Raw genomic sequence first — 24,387 nt, 5'->3', positions numbered from 1 at the left:
CTTCAGAAGTGTGTGTCTTCCACACGTGACCATGAGTCAGTGCTCATGGTAGAGCGTGTGTGGAAAATACACTGCAGAGATATATGTTTCAACTCTCTTTGACCCTGGGGCAAAATAAATGAGACTAATAAAATTTACCCCTTTGAGTTTGGCCTTGTTATCAAATATTCTCCAAATTATGAAGCCACAAAGAGCGAAATAGTCTGTCAGGGGCAAAACAACAAACAGCAACAACAAAAATACTTCCTGGTGTTTCCCCTCGGGCATTTCAAGAAAACTTCAATTCTAGATGAATGACATTGCTTCTAAAAATCTGAAAATTCTCTCAGCTCAGAAATACATGACCATTTTCCAGGGGAAGGTTAGACTTCTACCCCCTAGAAATAGTATTGTAACATTTCCTGTTTCTTTTTTTCCTGCCATTTCATGGGAGTTTTTTCCCCCTCACTATAAACTGAGGGGAAAACTTTGACCTAGTTTTTCATGTTTTAGTTTCCTTTAATTCAATTAGATCCACATACCAAAAAAAAAAAAAAAAGATAGACGTGGTCTTTGGGGGACTCCCGCTTCCCCTCACCAGGCAGGAGAAGGCAGCTGGTGAAGAGCCTTCATCACACCGTCCAGTGTGTCGTAGGTGATGGAAAGGTTGATCCTTAATAAGCAAAGGAAAGAATGAATGTCATACGCCAGGACCTACTTACTCCACACTGAACTGCTCCTGTGGCCTTCGGGGTGGACTGTCTTCCTCTGCAGTCCCTTCCTTCTACAATATGCTCTACCTCTGAGAGCGATGTTAACTATTTTACTGAGATTTTTGACTCCTTTGGGCCTCTCTCTCCTCCAACCAAATAATTTTCTCCTGTTTATTGGACCAGCTCACAGGCTGCCTGTCGCTGTTCAAGAAATGTGTGAACGCCTGCAAATTCCTACCACATGCATATGACCTTGCTCTTCATTTAGAAACTCCGGTCATCTCTCGTTTCCTCTGGCTCGTAGTTTTGTATCACCTTTCCCAACATTTTCTGTTTTCAATCCTCATATAAGGAAAAGACAGAGGCCCTTCAACGTCCCTTTCCATTTTCTCCCAGGCTTCATGAGTCAGCGTCTGCCACCGCCATGATCAGAGAAGAGGTGGTGCACTCACACTGTGCCCTCCTCTCTCCACGTCCCCATCAGCATTTCGCTTCCTGACTGGTGCTCCGTCTCTTCATCTCCAGCCCCTCTCTCCCCTGGATCCATCCATCAGCCTTTTATTGATTACCCACTTCATCTCTTGGATATTCCCTTTCAGCTGGGATCATCCATTGGCTTCTCCTGGTTTTTCCTCAATCACTAACTGTCCTTTCTACTTAAACATCTCTGTGCTCTCTTTTGCTTTCAATGTCATAAATGTACGTGTCCTCAAACATCTAACTAAAGGCCTATTTTATCTTTCTTTTAAAATCTCCACCTTAGAAATCTTATCCAAAGATTATAACTTTATTTATCTTTACTTAGTGAGTGATTTCCTTATTCATATATAGAGCTCTTGTTTCTATTCTGAGCCCTGCTGTCCTACCTTAAAATGCTAATTCACACCCTTTTCCATCTAATTGCTGTTTTTTTATCCCTTCCCCTACACTCACACACACACACTTGATGCCCTAATAAAGAGATTACATTTTCTATTCAGTCTCTCTTTCTCTTGGCCACTACATCCAATGAGTTATCTAGCCTTGTCCATTCTATCATACCACTGCTTTACTGATTTTCTGGAGGACATGGAGAGACTGAGTGAAGAAAATAGAAGAGAAAGAACAATGTCAATTAATTTGCAATTATTCTTTGTCTGAAAACAAGCTTCTCACGCCTTTCCCAAGCATGAATGGGGGTGATTACTGATGCTCCTTTCCCCCTCACGTTAAAGACCAGATGCTTCTTCCCAAGGGACTTAAAGAGAAACTTGACTCTGCTTTTTTACTTACAAATTCCCCTTTCGTTTACTTTCTGAAGGTTTTTATTATTTAGTCAAGTAGAAGATACTTCCTTTAATCCTACTCTTAGAAAGATCCTGAGACAATTTTGTTGATTTCTGTAGTTTTTTCCCCCTTAAGTACATCACACTGTAAACTCCACTGTTCTCTGAGTTTCTCCTGAAGTGAATATAATAAGTAACATTACAATTAATTGCAGTAAACTCACTTATAAGGAAACAACCACTTATGAATCTGGATCCTTGAATTCAGCTTTCGAAAATTTAGAGATTTTACCATATAATTTAGGTTGAATTATCCAACCATGTACTTCAGATGATGGTGTTTCCAAAGCAGAAATCTTGCTTCGAAGCAATGCAGAAAGTTAACACAATTGAAAATTCTCCAGTGTATTCACTTGTTTTATAGTTATGTAAGAGCGTTTTATAGCTAAACTTCTTAGTAATAATTGTTACAGCATACATCTTCATTTACATTCATCTTGAAATTCTATTTTAGGATCAAAGGGCTCTGACATTGAATGCTCCTGGAATGCATTCTTTTAAGGATTCACCATTGATTCTATCCTACAATTTACTTACTGCCAGAAAGGGGAAATTATATTTAATTGAGCTGAATGAGAGAATAACACAACAAAGAAGTCTGCAGCATTCAATTCCCAGACATTTCTATTGTAGGATGACTAATAAAATGTAGTTGTTTCTGGATGATACATGTTAATTTGCCACATAGTTTTAATCATAAAAGTATATTTTAACTTTATGCTAACCAGAAAATTTTCAAGGCCCCCAACCTCGCCCAGCAATTCTAAACTCAAGGTGGGGATGCCAGGTGAAGAAGATGAGTTCACATATTTTAAGACTATAAGGTGGTACTAAATAAACAGGATACAAAGTTTCTCTGTTAGGTGTAATTATTTTGTATTTTATTTTTATTTATGATGTTAAGGGCAATGATTCAAAATGCATTTTTCCTTACAAATTTTTTTTCATTTCTTCTTTCATTCATTTATTTAAAAATGGTCCCAGTGGGCATGCAATTTGCCAGGCTCTAAACTGTCTCCTGGGAAAGCAAGGGGTTTTATAGCCTACTGTTATTCTTAATATTTATAGTTTATTTTGTGTATAAAACTTCCCTAGACTTGTGCAAGGATAACTGAATCCTCATTATGTTACATACAGTGGCTTACCATTCTCAGTGTTGTATTTGATTTTTTGTGATATATCTTCCACTTCTCTCCTCGTGATTTGTATCTACCCTACCTGATGCTGCCACAACCATTGATCCCTTCTGTTACAGTCTCTACAAAAGAATTTTCTTCACAGCACTGCAGGTGAGAACTTACATAGGTTGTTCTGGATACCTTAGTCCTGCTAAGAGCTACCAAAATGGTAGATCTCAGAACCACCACCTCCCAGACTATATGGCACAAGCCTCTATAAAATATATTCTTGCTTCTAGGATCTCTGACCAGTCAGCATAATGCAGCAGTCTTTGTGAGTGAGTTGCTCAGTGCCAAAGCAGTAATTCTATAGCACGTCTGCGTGGACCTGTAGCATATCTTAGAATCTCTTTCTCTAGAATCAATTGATAGGACTACAACCCTTACCTAATCTAAACTCAGAAAAACTACCTAGATATTTATTGAAAAATCGCACTCACTGTACATTATTTTCCCCTTTAGGTTGATACATGAACTCTGAGCATTAAGTAGTCAATTGTTTTTATGATCAAGATGTTCCCTTTAGACTAGACAAAAATCTACCAGGCTCCTCCTTTCCTTGATACTGTCATTATAATTATCTAGAATGCAAATGCACTTATGAGTTTGCTCACTTTTACTAATGAATGAATGCACAATTAGTTTCTACATCAAACTATACTCAGATTTCAAGTGCTCTCTGCTTATGTGTATATTAATTCTGCAATTTCCTGATTTTTTTTAAAAAGTCAAAATTTCTATGTAGGCACATAGAATTTTTATTTTATTTTTGAATACATTAACCACTTAATTTTGACCCAGTTGACATACTTCCCTCTTTAGTCAAAAGCACAGAGATTTGCCTACAGCATTTTCCATATCTCTTGCTATATTACATAGAGAGAAAAATGATTAAGGTAGTTTTTTTTTAGCAGTTTAAATTTTAACTCTCTGAAGGAAAGCAGTTATGACTCTTCCCAGGTTTTTCCCATATTTCTCAGAAATTCGTATCTGTCAAGCTCAACATTTGATCTTTAATTTCTTGGGGCTATTTAATACTGACATATGTGCTAACTGACTATCTTTAGTTCTTCCGAGTTTGGTTTTATCCCTTCCATCAAGTATTTTAAGAAGCTTGAAATGCTCCCAGGATTGCTTATCTAAAAAGGATTTAAAGAAAGACAAATACTAGTAGGATTTTATTATATACCATCTGAAGGGAAAATTAATTTTGCCTCAGGTCTCAAATGTAAATGAGAACTCCATCATATAAGGACGCTTGCATGAGTAACCTAATTGAATTAGGGTGTGAGAAATATTCAGGTATTTCATGCCAAAAGATGCACTTTTGTTTAAATGATTAAAATTTAACATCCAAATTTTCCCCGATTCACTCGTCTAATAATTTTTCCTTTTTTGTTTCTATATCTGTGATATATTTCCTATAACATCCTAATGATAATGATAAAATGACCTCACATTATCTCAAAATTTGACATTAAAGTACATAGATTTAAATGAAGAATGGCAAGAGGTGACTTAGAGATGGGAGACGAGATCACTCACAGATGACTGGAAAATTATAATACTTTTTAGTCATTCTTACAGTAACTCTTCCGAAGAGCCAATTTTGGGGGATAAGCTACTCTTCCCACTACATAATTGAATTCTATTCTACTATAAATAAAATATCAAAATCTCCCTCAGAGCAATGGCTGGCAGAAAACTTGGACCATAAATGAGGCGTATTTTCTTCCCACCATTTTTATGCACAAATACCCAACATCTGGCCAACATCAAAATATGTAGGTTCTGGCTGCTGGTACCAAACTTTGTACAACAAATGCAGTCAGCCTTTTCTGAGCAGGTTCCCTCTACATGATCTGGGACACATGTTTGATATTATCTGGGAAAACAAAAACAATGAGTCAATGGTTTGAGCTCTGCTCAACACTGAAAAGAAGTTTGGCTCCATAAACTGTTTCTGAGAAGGATATTTCACTCTGAGCATAGCAGCTAAAAGTTCCATTATTAATGTAAATAAATGAGCAGGGAGAGGGAAGCCTTGATGATTGCCATGGTAAAAAATTAAACAGCCCTGGGACTGTCGATCAGAGTTGACTTTAGTAACTGGCTGGGAATGCAGACATTCGATCCAGCATACACTATTACCAGAATTCACACCAACCAATGTCTTCTCCTATTAAGTATTTGCACTCTGGGGAATTACAGGTTTCCAGTGATACTTCGGAAACCTCATGAATTTCTGGAAAAGAGTTTTTGGAGTAAAAGCTATCTGGATTTTAGAGTAAACGTCAGGGAGTTTCACGTGTTAAAAAACAAATATGTTCCCTTCCTTACTTAATATATAGATTTAAATAATTTAGAGGCTTTCTGCTGATACTGGACTACTTATGCACCTGTGTGTTAATACAGCGGGTCCCAGGATTAACATGACTGATCTTCCAGAGCATCAGTTTTACTTAATATTAATAGCAGTCTAGGTTGATTTCCAAGAACAAAATTTGCCACAAGTGATTGGGGAAATCTGCTAAAAAAAATTGTACACAAATGAGTAAAGTTGTGTTTTTAGACTCTTTCTGATTATTTTGATGGAGGGACTTTGGTAGTAATTCCTAAGAGGAGGAGTTCCCCCAATGAAGATGTAGATCATCTTTGCAAATTCCTGTTTAGATTAAGCTTATAGGTAAGTTGCCACTAAGTGTCTGGACCAAGTGACATATAAGTATTACTTCAAATTGACTTTGTTTTCATAGATACACACATAGGAGGGCAGGTACAGACACGAGCACATGCACACACTTACACATACAAATGAATCATTCCTATCAGTTCAGAGCCAGGTATTTCATCCTAAATATCATATTTATTATGCCAGTAGAATTCCACTTGCTCGCTGGTGAATCAAACTGTTCAACTAAAACCATTCCTCGGCAGTCCCCATACGTAAAAAAGAAAAAATCAGATGGAGTGAAAATACCATAATCATTAGTAATTTCTATTTCCTATCTTCCAATATTATACACCTTTATTGGTTCACTGTAGTAAAAATGACTTATCACAATAAAGTGATTTGAAAGATTAACTATTCCTTTTCGTGATTTTCAGCGAAATAACGTTCTACATAAGGAAAAATGAACTCTGGTCTAACTCAGAATGAAATAAAACACAGAAAAATAATTGGACACTAAAAATCTGACGATTCCAACCCATTTTGGGATTGATCAAATGCAAATGAAGACCACATTGATTTATTATTTCAACACCCAGTATATTAGAAAAAAAATTAACACTCTGACAATCATAACTAATGTTGGAGAGTATGTGAATCCATAGGATCTTTTCATCTGGGGATGAAGCTAACACACAACCACACATCGTTTTAGAAGAGGGAGGGTATTATTACCACAGCATGTCTGTCAGGTGACAAACAGGTGAGGGAGGCAGAGGGTACCTGCAAGGTTTTAGTTTTTGTGTTTAATGGTGGTTTCATGAGTGTTTATTCTGTTATTAAAAACGAACAAACAAAAAAATCCATGTAGTTAAGTTTAAAAAGAACATTCATGAAAAAATAATGAGTCTGTCATTAATCAAAGACTACATTTATGCTAATTCTATGTATCTGAGGCAAAATAAATAAATACATAAATAAATCAAGCTGTAGCTGTGAGAAAAACCTATGACATGTATTAGAAACAGTGTCTAAATATATTGTATATTTCGTACCTGAATTTTACTTGTTTTGGCCTTGCTTTCTTTAAATGCAATTACAAAGGAGCAGAGGATAAGAGAATAATGGAGTCAAATTCAAAATTCAGAATTATTCTAGTCTCTGCCTTAACCAGTTGAGTATCTGGCACTTTCATTCCTTTGGGCTTTTTTTTTCTTCATTTGGAAAAGAAAGGGAATTACTTATTTCTGGATTTATTAAGAAATGTTTTTAAAAATTAAGTACTTTTATGTGCCAGATATTTTAAGTAGGAGAGATACAGAGATGAATAAACACATATCAAATTTCTACACTTACAAAATGTACAGTCTAATAGAAGGGAAAAAAAAAATCATTCCTCTGATTAAATACCCAGTTAGATGCAGCATTGTCACTATGATCAGTCCTATGACAGAAACATGGCAGTGGTGTTTATGGTGGCAAACGATCACAGCATATTAGAGTGATTTGATGTCATCAAAAAGATAAGGAAAGGCTTTCTGGGATGTGATGGACAAACTGAGACCTCAAGGTTGATCATAGGCATTACCTGGGGAGGGAGAGAGAGAAGATAACTCCATGCAAAGGGGCTAACATAGGCATGATGGACGGAAAGGGCATGGCCTATCCAAAGGATGAAGCAAGAAGGTATGACTCTAAGAGAGAGAGTGAAAGGGAACATGATACTACAAGGGGCTGAGGAGCAACACAAGAGCAGACTACAGAGGATCTACAAACTAAGAGTATTTTGTCTGAATCCCAAGAACAGTGGGAGTCCATTTATGATTGTAAACATGAAGGAAAGGTACATCCGTATGTTGCTTTAACAAAGCTGTCTGACTCAGGTGAATGTGAGGGACATACCAGAACATTGTCAGAGCACTCCCACACAGAGATGACCACAGTTTGGACTAGACTACTGGTGATGAAAATGAACATAATTGATGAATGAGGGAAACATAGAAAGCCATTGCTAGGACTTGGCACTTACTTGGATATGAGGAAAGGGGATACACAGCAACAAGGATAACTCTTCCATACGTTGATACAGATATTTTGGAAAAAGTTTGGCATAGCTTGTGATGATGGCACCATTTAATTGAGAATGGGAGCAGATCTGACTTGATAGGAAGGAAATATACATGTTGTGTTATGGATGGACTGAGTTTCACGTGTTGAAATTCTCCAAAATGACTGGCTTTGAGGTGTGCCAAAAATGAGTACTGTAATGTAAGTCTCATGTAAGCTTCAGTTTCTTCATTGCTATAAAAATTACATTTCCAGGCAAGCGTTTGAGAAGATATTAGGATGGAGGACACTGGAGAACAAAGCTTCTTGAATCTTCTAATTTCCTCTCAGGTTATGTGTTCCCTTTGACAGTGATGGTATTTTTCCTGCTTTATGAAATCCTGCCAAGTTCATAGAATGTATTAAATAAGCATTTAACGAGATTACTATATCACCAATTGTATTCCCCAGACCTAATTACCAAGTTCTATGCACAATTTCTAACTCTGGACTGGTGCCAAATTATCAACATTGGCCTTACATTAAATAGTTATCAATAGACTTGATGCATGTACATGTGCACTGCAATTACTTACTGATGACTGGTCTGGACTCCAAGCACTATGTCTTCTGTTACAAGGAAGCCTGGTAGGAACTGAACACAACAGGCCTAGTGAGGGCTTACTCTAGATGCCATCATGACACTCATGAGAAAGTTTTCAGTAGCTTGGAGAAGTCAGGAGATAGATATTTTTGGTCTTTTCAGCATAATGGCAGTTAAAGCAATTGGTATAAAATTTATTTTAGAAAGCATACAGAGTAAGAAGAGAACCAAGAATGTAGTTAACAAACAGATGATGACTTTAAAAGAGAGAACACTGAATTATAACCTAAATAACAGAGTATCTCTGGGTCCACATTGGCATAAATAAATGATTTAATAAATAAATTACTTTTAAGGACAGTAGAATTCCAAATAATATGGATAAATTCCACCATCAAGAAGGTAGAGGATTAACTCCCCATTCCTTGTCTTTACAGCAGAGAAAACCAGCACTACCTCAGCCAGGTAATTAAGGTTAGCGTCATTAATGGTAAGTCATACTGACAGTACGTGCCCTGGACACGGTGTGTTGGGAATAGCACTTTATCCCTGTGGTCTTTCTCGCCAAAACCACAACCCGTTTCTAATCGTTAGAAAATGTCAGACAAATACCAATTAGGGAACATTCTACAAAATACCTAACCAGTACTCCTCAAAAATGTCAACATCATCAAAAACAATGGAAAGAACTAAAGTAACCTCATGTTATCTCTTAAACTCACCTCATAGTTTTTTTTTTTTTGCTTCGTTTGCTTTTTAGTACCTCTATTGTATGCTCTCCACCTTTCTCAGCCAACTTCCTTAGCCTAATTATATTAAACATGCTAAAAATGCTACTGACATCTAGCTTCTATGTCTGCATAACCCTGTAGCTCCTGAATCCACAGATAATTGATATCTTCTGCCTTTGTCCCTAAATTCAAATCTCCAGATAATTTACTTGACCAGTCTATATCCTTGGTACTAGTTTTCAAATGTCATAAATTATTGGCTTATATGTAAATGAGCTCCTTCTTTGGTTGGATGCTCACCCTAGCTCCATTGAGCTGTGCCCAGTGGAGATGGGCAATCATTATTTGAGAAAGGGTATGCTTAGGGTGGGCACCCCCAAAACATTTCTACTGAAGCTACCATGCTTAAAAGAACACAACACTTAAGAGTGGTGTGGTAGGCAGTATTCTAGCTGCCAAAGGTGCCCTAATCTCCAGAACTTTTGAATAATATTTGTCACACAGCAAAGGAATACTAAGGTTGGGGGGGATTAAGGTTGTTAATTAGTTGACCTTAATTACATTAGGAAGAGTATCTTGGATTACCCAGGGGGGTCCAATGTAACCAATCACAAGAGTCCTTAAAGGTGGAAGAGGGAGGCAGAAGAGTCAATGTTAGAGTGATAAGATGTGAGAGAGACACTCAACCAGCCACTGCTGGCTTTGAAGATGGAAGGAGCCCTGGAGCCAACGAACGTGGACAGCCTCTAGAAGCTGGAAAATGGGAGCAAATGTATGCTTCTCTATATCCTCCAGAAGAGAACCCAGTTCTGCGGACACCTTGATTTTAGCCCAGTGAGACCTGTTTTTGGACACGTGTAGCTAGATTGTAAGAAAATGTGTGTCGTTTTAATCCACTGAGTTTGTAGTCATTTATTACAGCAACATTAGGCAACAGCTGCAATTGGTCTGCAGGTGCTGTATGTATCCTAATCCGAATTTGAAGAGTACTTCAGAACTGAGGAGTCCTTCAGTTGTCAGTCTATTTGTGGTGATTGTGGACATCCCTGTACAGCCACTTGGCTTGCTGATTTGTTTCTCATAAATATGTGGGGATTAACCACAAGTAGAAGATAAATAAATGGTCAGGAGAATTAGTAAGAATGACCCCATCAATATAAGAGTCTGAAACTCCCCTCCCCACATAATAAAATCCACATGAAAGATTCCTATAAAATAGCAATGCTATGTAAAGAAGCTGAAGAAATATAAGGAATGTCATTCATCAAAGTGTGTATGTTCAATGTGTATGTTAAAGAACACAATAAAAACAAAATATTTAAATATAAATGATACTTGAAAACTATTTGATTCAATAAATCCTCAACATTTTCAAGAGAAATCCAAGAGTTCTCACAGTTAAAAAAGAAGAAGAAAGCTTCCAAATAGGTTTTCCTCATAGATGCTGTAAAAGAAAGGAATGAAGGGATGATGGTGAAATTTTGCTGTGCTTAGAATAAAAAAAAAAGTTCTCTAAATATGAAGATTCCTTCCTTTCTATATCTGCATGATAACTAGAATTTCCCAACAGAGAAAAGTTTGCCCGTGTCTTTATCTCCTCTGTGCTTTCCAGCCCTCAAGAAGATTCTTCTGGGCATCAGACCTACTGAATTCCATCCCATTAATTGCCATATTTTACATATGACAGAACAAAGGGCATTCTTAACCAGCAGCCAAAGTTAGAGAAGATTTGAAGTAATTTGGGTCACTGGCCAGCATCAATCTTGTCCTGAGTAAGTAAAGTAACATTATCCCAATTTTAGCTCTCTCTGCCAAACCTAGAATTTCCCACATCATTTTAATACGACTTGGATGTGACATACGCACATGCTGTGTGTGCCCAGACTTTGTCTTGGAAAGGAGGACATAGTCTTCTGCAGAGCAAAGAGAAAGCGCATGGGTTACCAATGCTAACTAGGAATGCACGAGCAGAGACAAAGTACTGTAGCCAATTTTTTAAAATAGACATGTATTTTCAAGCACTTGACAATCATTTCTGGTCCCTACCTCCAGAAACGGTCTATCAGGAAGAACAGCATGGAGAGGGTGACTCAGGCCACCTGTCTGTGGATATTATTATATCTATAGGAAGCAGAGTTGTCCTCAAAGGGTCAGCATTGACATCTGTAGCTCCCAGAACCAGAAGTGACTCAGCAGAAGGGGAAGTAAGCAGACCTCTCACGTTGGCAGGGCCATCAATTAAAAAAATCTTTTTTCACTGGGGCAGAATCCCTTAGAAAACCAAAAATGACTTCTGCTTTCATTGTGGAAATAAGGTATATTTCTTACTGATTTTTTAATTCAATAGCTAGCTTAAGGTGATTGGATTAATATTTAAATGTTTTTAAAAACGATTAAGTTAATGAAAGAGAATTATGTATTTGAAACAAAGGCAGTGCAATTTTAAGACACAATTTTAAAATTCCAAGTATCTGTCTTAATGAATAAATAATATCATCTGTCCCAAAGCCATTTACATTTTGTGCTACTTTGTCTAAAGCCGAGAGCCAAAAAACATATGGTTTGGAGGAAAACCACTTCCCTAGTCCAGGCACTTTACAAGGCCAAGAGAGGAAGGTCCATTTTGGTTGAGACTGCTTGGTATTTTCTGTCCTTTATCTCTTCTGTGACCACCCAGGGCCCCTGGAACATGATATGAGCATTTGTTACAGAGGACATTCATGGTCCTGGCACTGTACTCCTGCCTGGCTTCCAGGGCAATCATCCAGCAGTTTTAGGGTAGAGAAAAGGGAAAGAAATGGGATTCTTTTCCAGCCTCTCATTTTGTTCCACCCGGTTTGCTCTCTCCTCAGTTTGAAATTTTATTTCAATCAATTAAGATCCATTCAATTCAATTTAACAAATATTTAGTCACTGCTTTCTGTCCAAGGAAGGAAAGGAAGTTATTTACTAAAGTATGAGTGTACAACTGGTAGCATGTTTAAGAGAATTTTAGTTAAAAAAGTTCTTTCTATTCTCAGAGAAAAATAAAATTATCATGCAAGCAATTGAGAGGTAGTAGAGAGTATATCCCTAGCTTCTTTTCAATTTGTTCCAACAGAACATAAAGGCAAGACTGTAAATCTCCCGTTATCTCAACAAGGTGTTTACTCATCGTAATATGCTGGTGTGTACTCAGCAGCTCTTGGACACTTTCTCCAGCAGCACCTCAAACACAGGACTTGCGTTTAAGGTGCCCCTCATTACATCCTTCTCCCAACCTGTTCCTACTCTATATTCCCCATCTTGGCTGATCACCACTCATCTACTTACCCAAGCTAGAACTTCGGTCACTTTTATTTTCTCCATTTCCTGAATTTCTGCACATAACATTACTCACTACCTCTTACCAAGCCCGTTTTTGAAATGACTCAGAATCCTATCCCTTCTTCCCATTCTTACAGCCCTTGGATTAACTGATGTCTTCTTCATTTTCAGCCTAGATTACTATAGCACATTTCCTTTACTTAGGTTTTTCCCATTCTCATCCACGCAAAGCAGCTAGGATTTTCTTTCTCACTGCAAATTCAATCTTGCCATACCCATGATTAAAACGATTCAGTGATTTCTCATCACCTGTGCCACGTCGAAGCCAAAGCACATTCCCAGGCTTTGCTCTTTTAATTCTCCATACCCGTGTTTCCATACACCAGCCATGCTGAATTATTTGTTCTACCTTAAAAATTCATCCATCTCAGGACCCTCAGATTTGCATCAATCTATCCTTGACCTTCTCTCTCTTCTTCCTTTCCACTGGAAAAGAATTACATGTCCAAGTCAGGTAAAAGTAGTCATCATACACTGGAATTTCCCTTGGGGATTTCTGGTTTATATCCCTTGTTTCAGCATAATCATTAATAGCACTCCCTTTCACTCTGAATCATGGTTGCCCAGATGGTGAACTAGATAATTCCCTCAGCCAAAAGTCTTCTTTTTTTTAAACATTCCTTGAATTATTTAGGATCAAGTAGTTGTCCTTGGAACACTAAATACTTCTACATGGTATAATTCACATGGTATTGTAATAAATTATGTAGTAAATGTCCTAATACGTTATGCATTCTATAGTAGTAAGAATAACAGCTAACATTTAATATGAGCTCAGGGTGTAACAATTCAAAAACCCTTATGAGGAAAATTTCAAGTATAGAACAGGCCTGAAAGGAAGGCACTCTGGTCATCCCCATTTTGCAGATAGAGACACTGAGGCAAAGCAAATTTAAGTCACTCGGTCAAGGTCACATACTTGATAAGGGGCAAGAGGAAATGCCGTCAGGTAAAACCCAGGCAATGGCTTCAAAATCCACACTATTATGAAGGGCAATATACACATGTCCCTTTTGCTTAAGAATAAGTATCTAAGCGATGCATGATAAATGCCTTTGTAAGTGAATGATTATTTTGAAGAGAAATGTCATTTCAAATGTCCTAGTGAAATAAATCCATACAGCCTTAGATGGCTAGTTACGTCAGAATGCTAGCCCCTTCCTCTTTTTTGTTTTATTTTATAAAATTCCTGTGATATCAATGTTAACTCTCCCTCCAGCATGAAGAAATGACTACTACTGAAATTATTCTAATTATATAAGTAGCTAAATAATTACATAAAATGCTTTTTGGAAACATACAACAACTAGCTTTTTGTTACCATTTCTAACTTTAGAACTCTCTGTTGCTGGCTTTTATTTTCCCTTATGCGCTTGTTTTAATAGCAGAAGTACACTCAGGGTTTGTAATGGTATTGGAAAATCTTGAAATAAAAACAGATGGAGAAAATAGAATTCTCAAATCATATGTTTGCTGGGAAGTGAAGGAACTGCTGAGACGTTGGCATCAGTAGTGGAGAGTAAGGGACTATAATTCCTTAAGTGAGCATTCAGCTTCCTACATGGGAGAGAACTTGCCCCAAGAGTTGGTGAATTCTTGAAGAGCTAAGCAGAAAAACATGGCAAGTCCTTACTTTTCAATGCAATTATATCATGTTAAGCTTAAAGAGAAAGAGAGAAAGAATATCTATGAACACTGGAATTAAATGCAGTTATTGGTAATAGAAGAGATTTTTTAAAACTGAGCAAAATTATATGCATTTAAGAAGAATCTTTATAAAGGTACTTGTGTTCAATCATCCCTCTCTAACTGGAGTCGAATGAATTGTTTGTGTAACCGATGTCTGATTCCATAATGAATTGTGGACATACACACATACACACACTTATCTATATAAAGTTTTCTTTGGATCACACCACAGGAAAAAGAAACAGATATACCTTGAGAACAAGCAAGTCTATATTTAAGCAGACAGAGCCTCAGATCAATTAAACAAAATGAGCTTTATGAGAAAAACATTAAGCGGACTCCTTCCTGGATTATTTTTCTGAATGAAAATTTCTGTTCTAATTGATGCCTTGAAGCTTATTGCTGCAAATTGAAGTTTATGTCAAATATTTGGCAGTGCTTTAGGAGACGGAGTCGGTGCACCTTGATTCTCTAATTGAGACGTTCAGGGCTGCTTTACGTCTTTTTTTACTTGGAAGTGCTGTGGTGACATTGTCTACATGGGATGTTTCAACTTGAGTTCTCACTTGTCTCCTTGCTGAGTGCTAAATTGTTTTTTAGTCTATCTGGCAATCTGTTATTTTTTTCTTCCCCCTACAGGGTTCAGTGTTTGTCCTTGAATAGTTGTCAACTGCAAAACGCAAAGAAAATTGTCTATCCAATTAAAGTGAGGCAAAACACAACTGTCAAATAAAAGCCATTAACCCCCCAAGTACCATAATTTTTGGTATACCTGACAGATCTCTTCCCAGCAACTTCAGCTCTAGTCCTTCCCAATCCTCTTCCTTTCTTTGAAAGAGCCTGCATGTATGGGACAGTTTCAGTCTATAATATGTGATGGCAATAAGGTCTGGTCACATGATAATCCAGTTATAAGTCGTATATATACCAGATGTATTTTCAGTATGAATGATTTAGTGTATTTAGAAGAACAGTAGTTAATCCTCATCTCTTACACCTTTGATTTTACCTACACTCATTCTGTCATGCACTCAGCATACAGACTCCATTCCTCCTTCTTTATAGGGCCATGCTTTCCACTGGATAGACACCACTGAACACCACAGGCAAGTCTACTGCCCTTACAAGTGTATAGTCTAGTGAGACAAAGAAGCAACTCATAAACTATGCCTTAACTACAGTTGTGAGAAGTGGCATGAAAGAACAGGGCAAAGAGCTGTGAGGACCAGAGATCCTGAGTGAGCAGACTTTGGCCCACGCTGAAGGGTGGAGAGAAAGGAATTGAGCCCCTGAGCAAAGCCTTCCCTGAAGAGGGTACTGCTTGTGTTAAGGACAGGAGGGGGAACTAAGGATACTGATAATATTGATAATGATGGTGAGGAGGAATGGGAGGATAAGGAGGGAGAGGACTAACATTGATTGAGAGCTTCCTGTTTATCAGTTCTTGGGGTTTTATCGCTTTTTGCATCTCCCTGCCCATCCACCTCAGTGGGGGGACTGCCCTCAGGCTGGCTCCACTCATGATTGTAAATGGAAACAGTTCCCAGAATTATAAGCAGATATGACCCTATTCAGAAGATGACAATTTCTCTGCCTCCTCTCTCTTCTGAGGAGAGGGAATTCATTGCCAAGATGCCCTCAACTGACTTTCTCTCATGTTTCATTAGGCAGAATTGGGACACAGTGTCCATCCCTCAGTGAATCATTGAGAAGGGAAGTGACAAGTGATGCGATGAGATCAGAGATGGAAATTAGCAAGTCAATCCCATGACTGCTTAAGATATCCTGAAGTATCTTCATGCCACTTGAATGTATATATTGAAAACTCTGAGTAAATGGCTTCCTAAAAGAAGCTTACTCATCTATGTTAGATATACAGAAATATACATTTGACATTTTCAAATCAATTTCTCATAATAATTTCATGGCAATTATGATTAACATATCTGTTACTAAAGATAGTAAACAGGTCTGAGAAACCATAGTAGTTCATGCATTGTGTTGTTAAAGTTTATTCATGCAAAGTATTTTAAATCTAAAGAAAAGGAGGACAGATGCTGTTGGAAATGATACATTCTATCTTCCTTGTCATTCATAGTGACAATGAACAATATGTCACGTTGTCTTTACCAACATGAGAAATTAATCATAGAAGAAACTGAAAAAAAGGAGAAAATTTAAAATATCACAGGGAAACTGTACTGATTGTCCTCAACTACCTTTTTTATTATAGTGATAGTATAATTACAAATTAGTTCCTGTTCCTAGGGAGATTAATGTATGGTTGGTGTTAGACAATTTTCTCATAACATCGTATGTGTGGTATATTTTTATTCCCATAATCTTGGAGTTCAGAAACTTCAGTTAAATCAGTGGGAGATGATGGCGTTACTCACATCTATATGTCCTACTCTAAAGTCATTGCTCTTATTACACAAATATTCTGCCTGGCATTGTCTTGACCCTGGAAAATCCCCGAAGAATCAGAATGTGGCTTTATCAATGGGCTTTCGGAAATCCCATTAAGAATCTGTACCTATAATTCATCTGTCAATAAAACTTGAAGAAGTTTACATTTCTACCTTCCACGGATAGCACCGTAATTAAAGTAGATTTGCTATCATTATACTTTCATGGCAATTCACTTCTAAAACCTTGCTGCTTTTCTTTAATTTTGATAAGCTTAGCTCTCTGAAGATTGAACAGGATGTGAAAAGACATTTATTCTACACAAGTTTCAGTGCTTTATGTTTTGGCCTCAGAACTACAGCATTTTCCTACAGGAAAGTTAAAGATATTTCTGACCTTAAGTAGAGCACACTTGTCTTCGTATTTTACCGTTTTGATTTTTTTTTTCACAATTTTTACATGGTTACTCACCAATGTCCTTTTCTGTGAGATAGCTTTCATTTTACTCTTTTGGATAGAAACAGTAATAGCATTCTAAGAGTAACCTTGAGTGAGTTAACCATGTTCTAATGAGAAGGCTTTTTCTAGCTTATTTTATTTTGGTGTAAGTCGTTGCTTTTCCTGTTATGCAGCTCCTCTTACATGGATTAGTTGGAAGTGTGACTGTGCTGAGTCCCACTGTCATTTCCACAGGTAGGTACAGGTATTCTCAAAGAAGAGAGAGAGACTGAACAGATAGTTCTTAAAATATACTAGATATATAAAAATTATTGGGCTGTACTTCCCTTGCCCAGGGCTTGACTAATCCTGGCATTGAGCTTACATTTCAGAGGAGCCAAATTTATAGACCCAGACTCTCAATGCCCCACACAGCTTGGACGATTTAGCAAATAAAAATATAAGACACTAGTTAAATTTGAATTTTACATATACAACAAATACTTTTTTTAGTATATGGCCTGTAAGAGTTAAGACATGCAGAAGAATAGCCACCCAGCATCAGTGCAACAGAGGTCCTTTTCATGAGCCACCAAAGGGCCAGGACTGTGAACTTGACATCTATGCAGCTTAGAATTTCTGATACACATGAGGGCTCAAAATATTGGATGGTGTTGGTGATAGAAAATGCAGGCACAGAGATAACAGGAAAAAATGAGAAGGGGGAGAGTATTTTCTTGATAAGTGTTAGTTGAACTGAACACAATGTCTCAGATTCTGATGTCAAGGCCTAAGCACACTATTATTTATTTGCACTACCAGGAAGCAGTATCTAACAAAAGACACGTGGATGTCCCAAACCTCTGGGCTATGATGCCGCATCAGAAGTTTCCAGCGCTGTCAAATGTCTGACCAATCTCCTAATGCTCAGAATGACTAATGCAATTACCAAGGATCATTCAAAAACTGAGCTATTTTTTAAGCCACTTAAAACATCGTTTCATTCACTACCTTAGTGCTTATAAGGAATATCATAAAAGCTGTCACTTAATAGCCCCAAAATGATTCCCCTGCCTAAGCACCTGACTAGCCGGTAGTAACGTAAGGAGCATACCTAGCATGAGTTTAACAAAAGCAGAGCTCTTTTCTCCTTCGGTTTTCTTTGCAAATCTTAGAGCAACACATACTGACAATATCATCAAATGCTGTAACAGTTTATTTGTTTCCTATGTGGAATTCAGAATCTGGGCTGAACAGTTCATGCAGCTTGCTCACGTGATGTGTTTTGATATGTATCTTTCAAGATGGAGAACCAGAATCAAACCGACTCGTGACATCTCTTAGCCATTCCTGCTATAACATGTGACAGTTTATAGGCAGGCAGTTCCGAAGTCTATACAAAAAAGTACCCTCTGTCTATCTGGAACAGCAGAGACAGCTGCAGGTTATGGCTGACTAAGACTCACACATTCTTTTCATAACAATCTGTGATGTTTGTCTGAACTAATAACCACACGCTGTTTGAACTCTGAACCTTGGAAAACTGTCAGCTTATAAAATAAACAGATGACCAATGATGTCTGAATATGTGAGGGGAAAACTGTTCACAATTTATGAGTCCTAAACATTTTCTCAGTTTTATTTCCTACAGGAAGCATTTGCCTTTAACGAAAAATAAAGAAAACCATTTAAAATATTTCCTCAAACTTTTATTTATGCAGTTTCAACATACTAATAAGCAGTAGGAATATAATACTCAAAGCACCAGTTGAGAGAGCGTTGGTTTGAATTATGGAGGTGTCAGTTACGGGCTAGTTAAACACTAGGGCAAGGTCAGAGAACTCTGAGTCCAGAAACCTGCTTCTGTCACTATTTCTCTAGTCCTCGGTTTCCCTACGATCGTAAAAGCAGTATCATTGATCTTAAGTAGTATCTTGAACGAAGTCTAAAATTTTTATGTAATTTGTATTAATGAATTAGGAGGACTAATTTAGTATTATTCTAATTATGTTTAGTGTTATGCTATTCCAAAGAAGGTGCTTCCAAAGTTTTGAAAATTATTGGAGAAATTAGTATGGAATCTGGCTTTGTTATTCATTTGTTTATTTGTTATGAAAACATTTTAAATGAATAACACAGATATTCAGGTTTGGGGAACTGCTAGTGCAAAGATCTTTAACCCTGAAATTTATGTCATAGCCCTTATGGCTTTGGGATATCTCCAGCTAAGTCTGGAAAGTATGATTTATATCACTGAAAGGTAGGTGCTATTTCACTCAGAGTCTCTTTACAGATAAAGACAGGTAAAGGGCAAAACCAGCTATTCTAATCCTAAAATTCTATTGTTATATAATAACAGAGAAATAACATTTCTAACTTCTTTATCACTTAACTGGGGGAAAAAATATGATATGAAACAAAAGTTAAGTGCATGGAGAATATTTAAGTTCCAGTATTCAGCTAATTAATATATGTGACACTCTGGGCTCTGTATTATTCTTGGCACACAGTAGGATTGCATACCTCATAATCTGAAGTTAATTTCACTATATAGCTTACTTTGAGTACTGAAATGTGAGCAGAAATAGCACATGTCATCTCAGCACAGCATTAAGAGAATGTATTTTGCCATGTTTCTTTATTCTCCACCACAGGCAACAATAATGTTCCAGAATTAGGTGTCCCCTCATCAGCCTAGGTTCTGTCACAAGGACAGAGTGAAGCAGAACTTGCAGCTTATATCTATTCAAAATAGCTTGCATAAGATATAAAATTTTATTGTTTTAAGTACCGAGGTTAAAATAACATTATCTATGGGCTCATGTGGACAAAAATAAACAGAGTAACAGAGTCAGATGGGTTCAAAGCATAAAAGCATAAAAAAGATACAGAAAAATACCAAAGATAAGATGCTCTGAATTAGAAGTCCAGGCTTATGGTTATAATAAGCAGACAGCATAGAATTAAGGGTAAATGCATTATTTTAGATAAAGATGATTAAAATACAGCCTCATAATACAGCCTCCAAAAATAAAATAAAAGTTAGATAATAATAAGAAATTGGCAAATCCTTGTTATACTGGAAGGTATTAAAATAAATTCTTAAGTACTTCATAAATCAAGAAGACTACATTAATAAAAAACAGAAGGTTTGAGCGACAAAATCATCAAGATTTATCTAATAGACATACACAGAATGAAAAAAGAATAAACAACTTCTCAAGCCCTTAGCACATTATAAAATTTGATCACATACTCACTTATAGAAAAAAGTTTCAAAGAATTGATATGATATGTAATATATTCTCTAAGCTAAAGGCAATAAAATTAGGAAAAAATGAAAACGATAATGTAAAAATGCATAAACATACATTTAAATGCACCTTAAACAACTCATGGATCAAAGGAAATACATAATACAAATTCAAAAATAAAACTTAGAACAGAATGCTAATAAAAATATACCATCTTAAGCTTTATGGGAAACAGTTAAAAAGTAATTTAAGGGCAATGAATCTATGTAAATATTTTTATTAGAAAAGAATGTTTACTATTGATGAGCCAAATGTCCAACTTGAAGGATGTGGAATAAGAGAATGCATAAAGAAAAACAAGAAACAAAGGAATAAAAGATCAGAAATTAATGAAGTGGAAAACAGAGCTACTAGTTAGAGAATTAAAAAAAACACTTTTAACAGTCTTGTCTAAGAAACAATTTTGTTAAGAATGGGTAAGAGGGGAGGGTATAGTTGTGGGTAAAGCATAGCTGGGGGGAGGGTATAGCTCAGTGGTAGAGAGTGTGCCAAGCATGCACGAGGTCCTGAGTTCAGTCCCCAGTACCTCCATTTGAAATAAATAAATACATAAATACATAAATAAAGTTAGTTACCCCCTCAAAAAAAATGAAAAAATAAAAATATAAAGAACAGGTGACATAACTAAATAGAACATATATTCAGTATTTACTTAAAGAATCCTACAAAGAACTTTATGTAAATATCTTTAAAATGTTAAAGAAATTTAAAGTCCTCTCAAGTCTTTGGCCTAGCATTAATTGGCACATGTGTGAGAGGAAATTACCTAAGTCTTGGGAAAAATAAACTGGAAATTGTCAGAAAATGTTCTGGTGTTCACACAGGTCTTGGGATAACTTGTGTTCCCAACAGTCAAGGGGAAAAGACCTAGTAATGTACAGAACGTCAGGCAGAATTCACAGAAGTGTAGCATTGTAGTGCTGGGATAAATCAGCCTTGGATAAAACACTGCTTTAGATTCACCGAAAATAACTGCATGGCAGACAAAAACCAAAAAACACTATTTCTAGGAATATGTTAAAAGGCAATAATCCACAATGTAAAATTCCCAATGTCTGGCACACCTGACAGCCAAAAATAATAATTAGACATGCACAGAAGCTGGAAAATACAACCCACGGCCAGGAAAAAAAAAAATCAATCAATGGAAACAGAGCCTGATGATGGAATTAGGGGATAAAATGTGAAAAAAGGCATGAAATGTTCTGTATGTTCAAGAAAGTAGGAAAAACAGGAGTATAAAAATGATAAAAAATAGAAGATTTTTAAAGACTCAAAAGCAAATTGTAATCTCTGAATTAAAGATTACTTGGGAATAGCAGCGGATTAGACATCGTGGAGAAAAGATCAGCAAACTTAATTACGTAGCAACAGAAACTATATAAACTGAAGTCCCCAAAATGACATTAAAGTATAGTGGCAATTGTTCTAAGATGTAACTGGAATTCCAGAAAGAGAAGGGGTGGTTTGAAGGAATACAGGTTTAACAGCTTCTCAAGCTTATTAAAACCAGTAAACTTACAGGTGCAAAAAGCTTAATGAATCCCCAGCAGAAAAAAACCTAAAAATATTCCAAGGGACATCATAATTTATTGCAATCCAGTGTTTAAAAAGACAATTCAAAACACAGCCAGGGGAAAAAAGCACATTATTTATAGAGAAAGAATTTAAAATTTACATCAGACTTCTCTTCAAAATATGTGCAAAACAGAATATTGAAAAAAACTGTTAAAATGTTGAAAAAAATAAACTGTCAATGTAGAAACTTTACAGGCTAAAAATAACAATCAGTAAGAAACAAAGACTTTCTTAGAAAACAACTGTGAAAATTCATTTTCAGCAGATTACAAGAAAATAATGAAGGAAGTTCTTCAAGCAGAAAGAAAATTATAGCACTTAAAAATTTGGATCTAAGTAAAATACATAGGCAAAAATATCAAAAAGAAAGCTTTTTATATTGTACATCCTTTAAAAGACAACTGCTTTATGCAAAAATAAAATTAATGGCAAAAAAGTAGAAAGGGTGGAAGCAGATAATGCAAAAATACTATCATTAAATTGATACTACATACGAATCAGTTTAATATTATTTAAAGGTAAACTGTCATGAAATAAAGGGTACATATTGTAAATTCCAAAGTAACCATTAATAAAATTAAACACAAAAAATAGAAAGTGTCAATAATGCAGATAAATTAAATCATAGAAGTCTAAATGTAGCAGAAAGCAAAAGATTTTTAAAAGGAATAAATAGCTGAGAATATAAAATGAGAAAAAACAAGGTTAATGAATAGCAAATTTAAAAGGTCCAAATATTTCAATTAAAAGGCATAATTGTTAATTATTATATTAAAAAAAATCACCCAGCTCTATATTATCTACAAGAACCTGTTAAAATATAAGGATACAGATATGTTTAAAGTAAGTCAAGCAAAGTATGTTATACAAATATTTTAAAAAGCAAGCTAGACAGGTTGTATTAATATGAGATAAAGCATGGGAAAATGGGGAATGTTACCAGACATTTTACAATAATAAATAGATTAAGTCATCAAGAAGATATGACATTTCTAAATGAATATGCTATTGATAATGAGCTTGAAAATACAGGCAACAAAGTCAATAGAAATGAAAGGAAAAATAAATAACACCACATTTATCTTTCAGTAATTAATAGAACATTTTTTTTTTACAATATAGGAGAATAACAATGCTCTCAAGAACTTGACCCAATTAATATTTACAGAACACTTCAACCAACAACAGTGGAACATACACTCAGTAATACACATAATATTCATCAAGACAATTATATTCTAGGCCATAAAACAAGCATTGATACATTTTAATGGATTCAAATCATACAAATATATATTCTGACAAAATGGAATTAAATTTGAAATCACCAAATTATCCCTAGAAAAAAAATCCCTAAATATTTGGAAGTTAACATACTTCTATCCCATGAATTGAATAAGAAATCACATAGGAAATTAGAAAAATACCTTGAACTGAATCAAAATAAAAGCTCAACATATTAACATTTGTAGAACACACTTAAAGCATTTTTAAACCTTATATTAGAAAAGAGAAAGAACATGTCAATCATTTAAGCATGTACATTAGTAGATAAGAAAAATAAAAGTACCCAAAATAAACATGAAATAATGAGGTCGAGATTGGAAGACAAGGACATCAAAAACAGCAAACTCATAGAGAAAACCAATGAAACATAAAACTAATTCTCTGACAATTCAATAAAATTGTTAAGCTTCCATCCAGACTGTTTTTTATAGGAAAAAAGTCACAAATTTCCCTTTATGAACCACTCTCTGTTAATATATTTTACAACTTATGTGAAATGCGCAAATTGAAAGACAGAAATCACCAAAATTTACTCAAGAAGAAACAGATAGCCTAAATAGCCCTTTATTTATTCCAGTAATTCAATTTGTGGGTTAAAATTTTTCAAGGAAACAAACAACAACAATTCCAGGCCCACATGGCTTTATGGACGAATTCTAGTAAACATTTAGGTAAAAAAAAAATAAATAAAATAAGAACTTTATAAACACTTTTTAGAAATATAAGATGAGGGACCACAACAATCTGTTTTATGAAGCCAGTCTTTACCCGACAACATTACAAAACATAGTAAGAAAAACTGCAAACCAATACCCCTCATGAACACAGTCACAAGAATGTTTTAACAAAATTTCAGCCAATAAAAACCAATAATATATAAAAGAGATAATAGATGAACAGACAAAAAAACAGCGAGTTGTCTAGAATTCATTAGAAAGGTGAGGACACAGCAAACCAGAACCGGAGAGATAGGCAAACAAACGCAGCTCACAGGAGCAGAGACTCACCGGGAGAAACCACCTCAGGAATCGCCGCTGGAGCAGGAAAACCTGGGCTGTC

Source organism: Camelus ferus, unplaced genomic scaffold, assembly GCF_009834535.1.
Source record: "Camelus ferus isolate YT-003-E unplaced genomic scaffold, BCGSAC_Cfer_1.0 contig377, whole genome shotgun sequence".
Taxonomy (NCBI): domain Eukaryota; kingdom Metazoa; phylum Chordata; class Mammalia; order Artiodactyla; family Camelidae; genus Camelus; species Camelus ferus.
The sequence above is the reverse complement of the archived record's forward strand: the minus strand, read 5'-3'. Positions refer to the sequence as shown.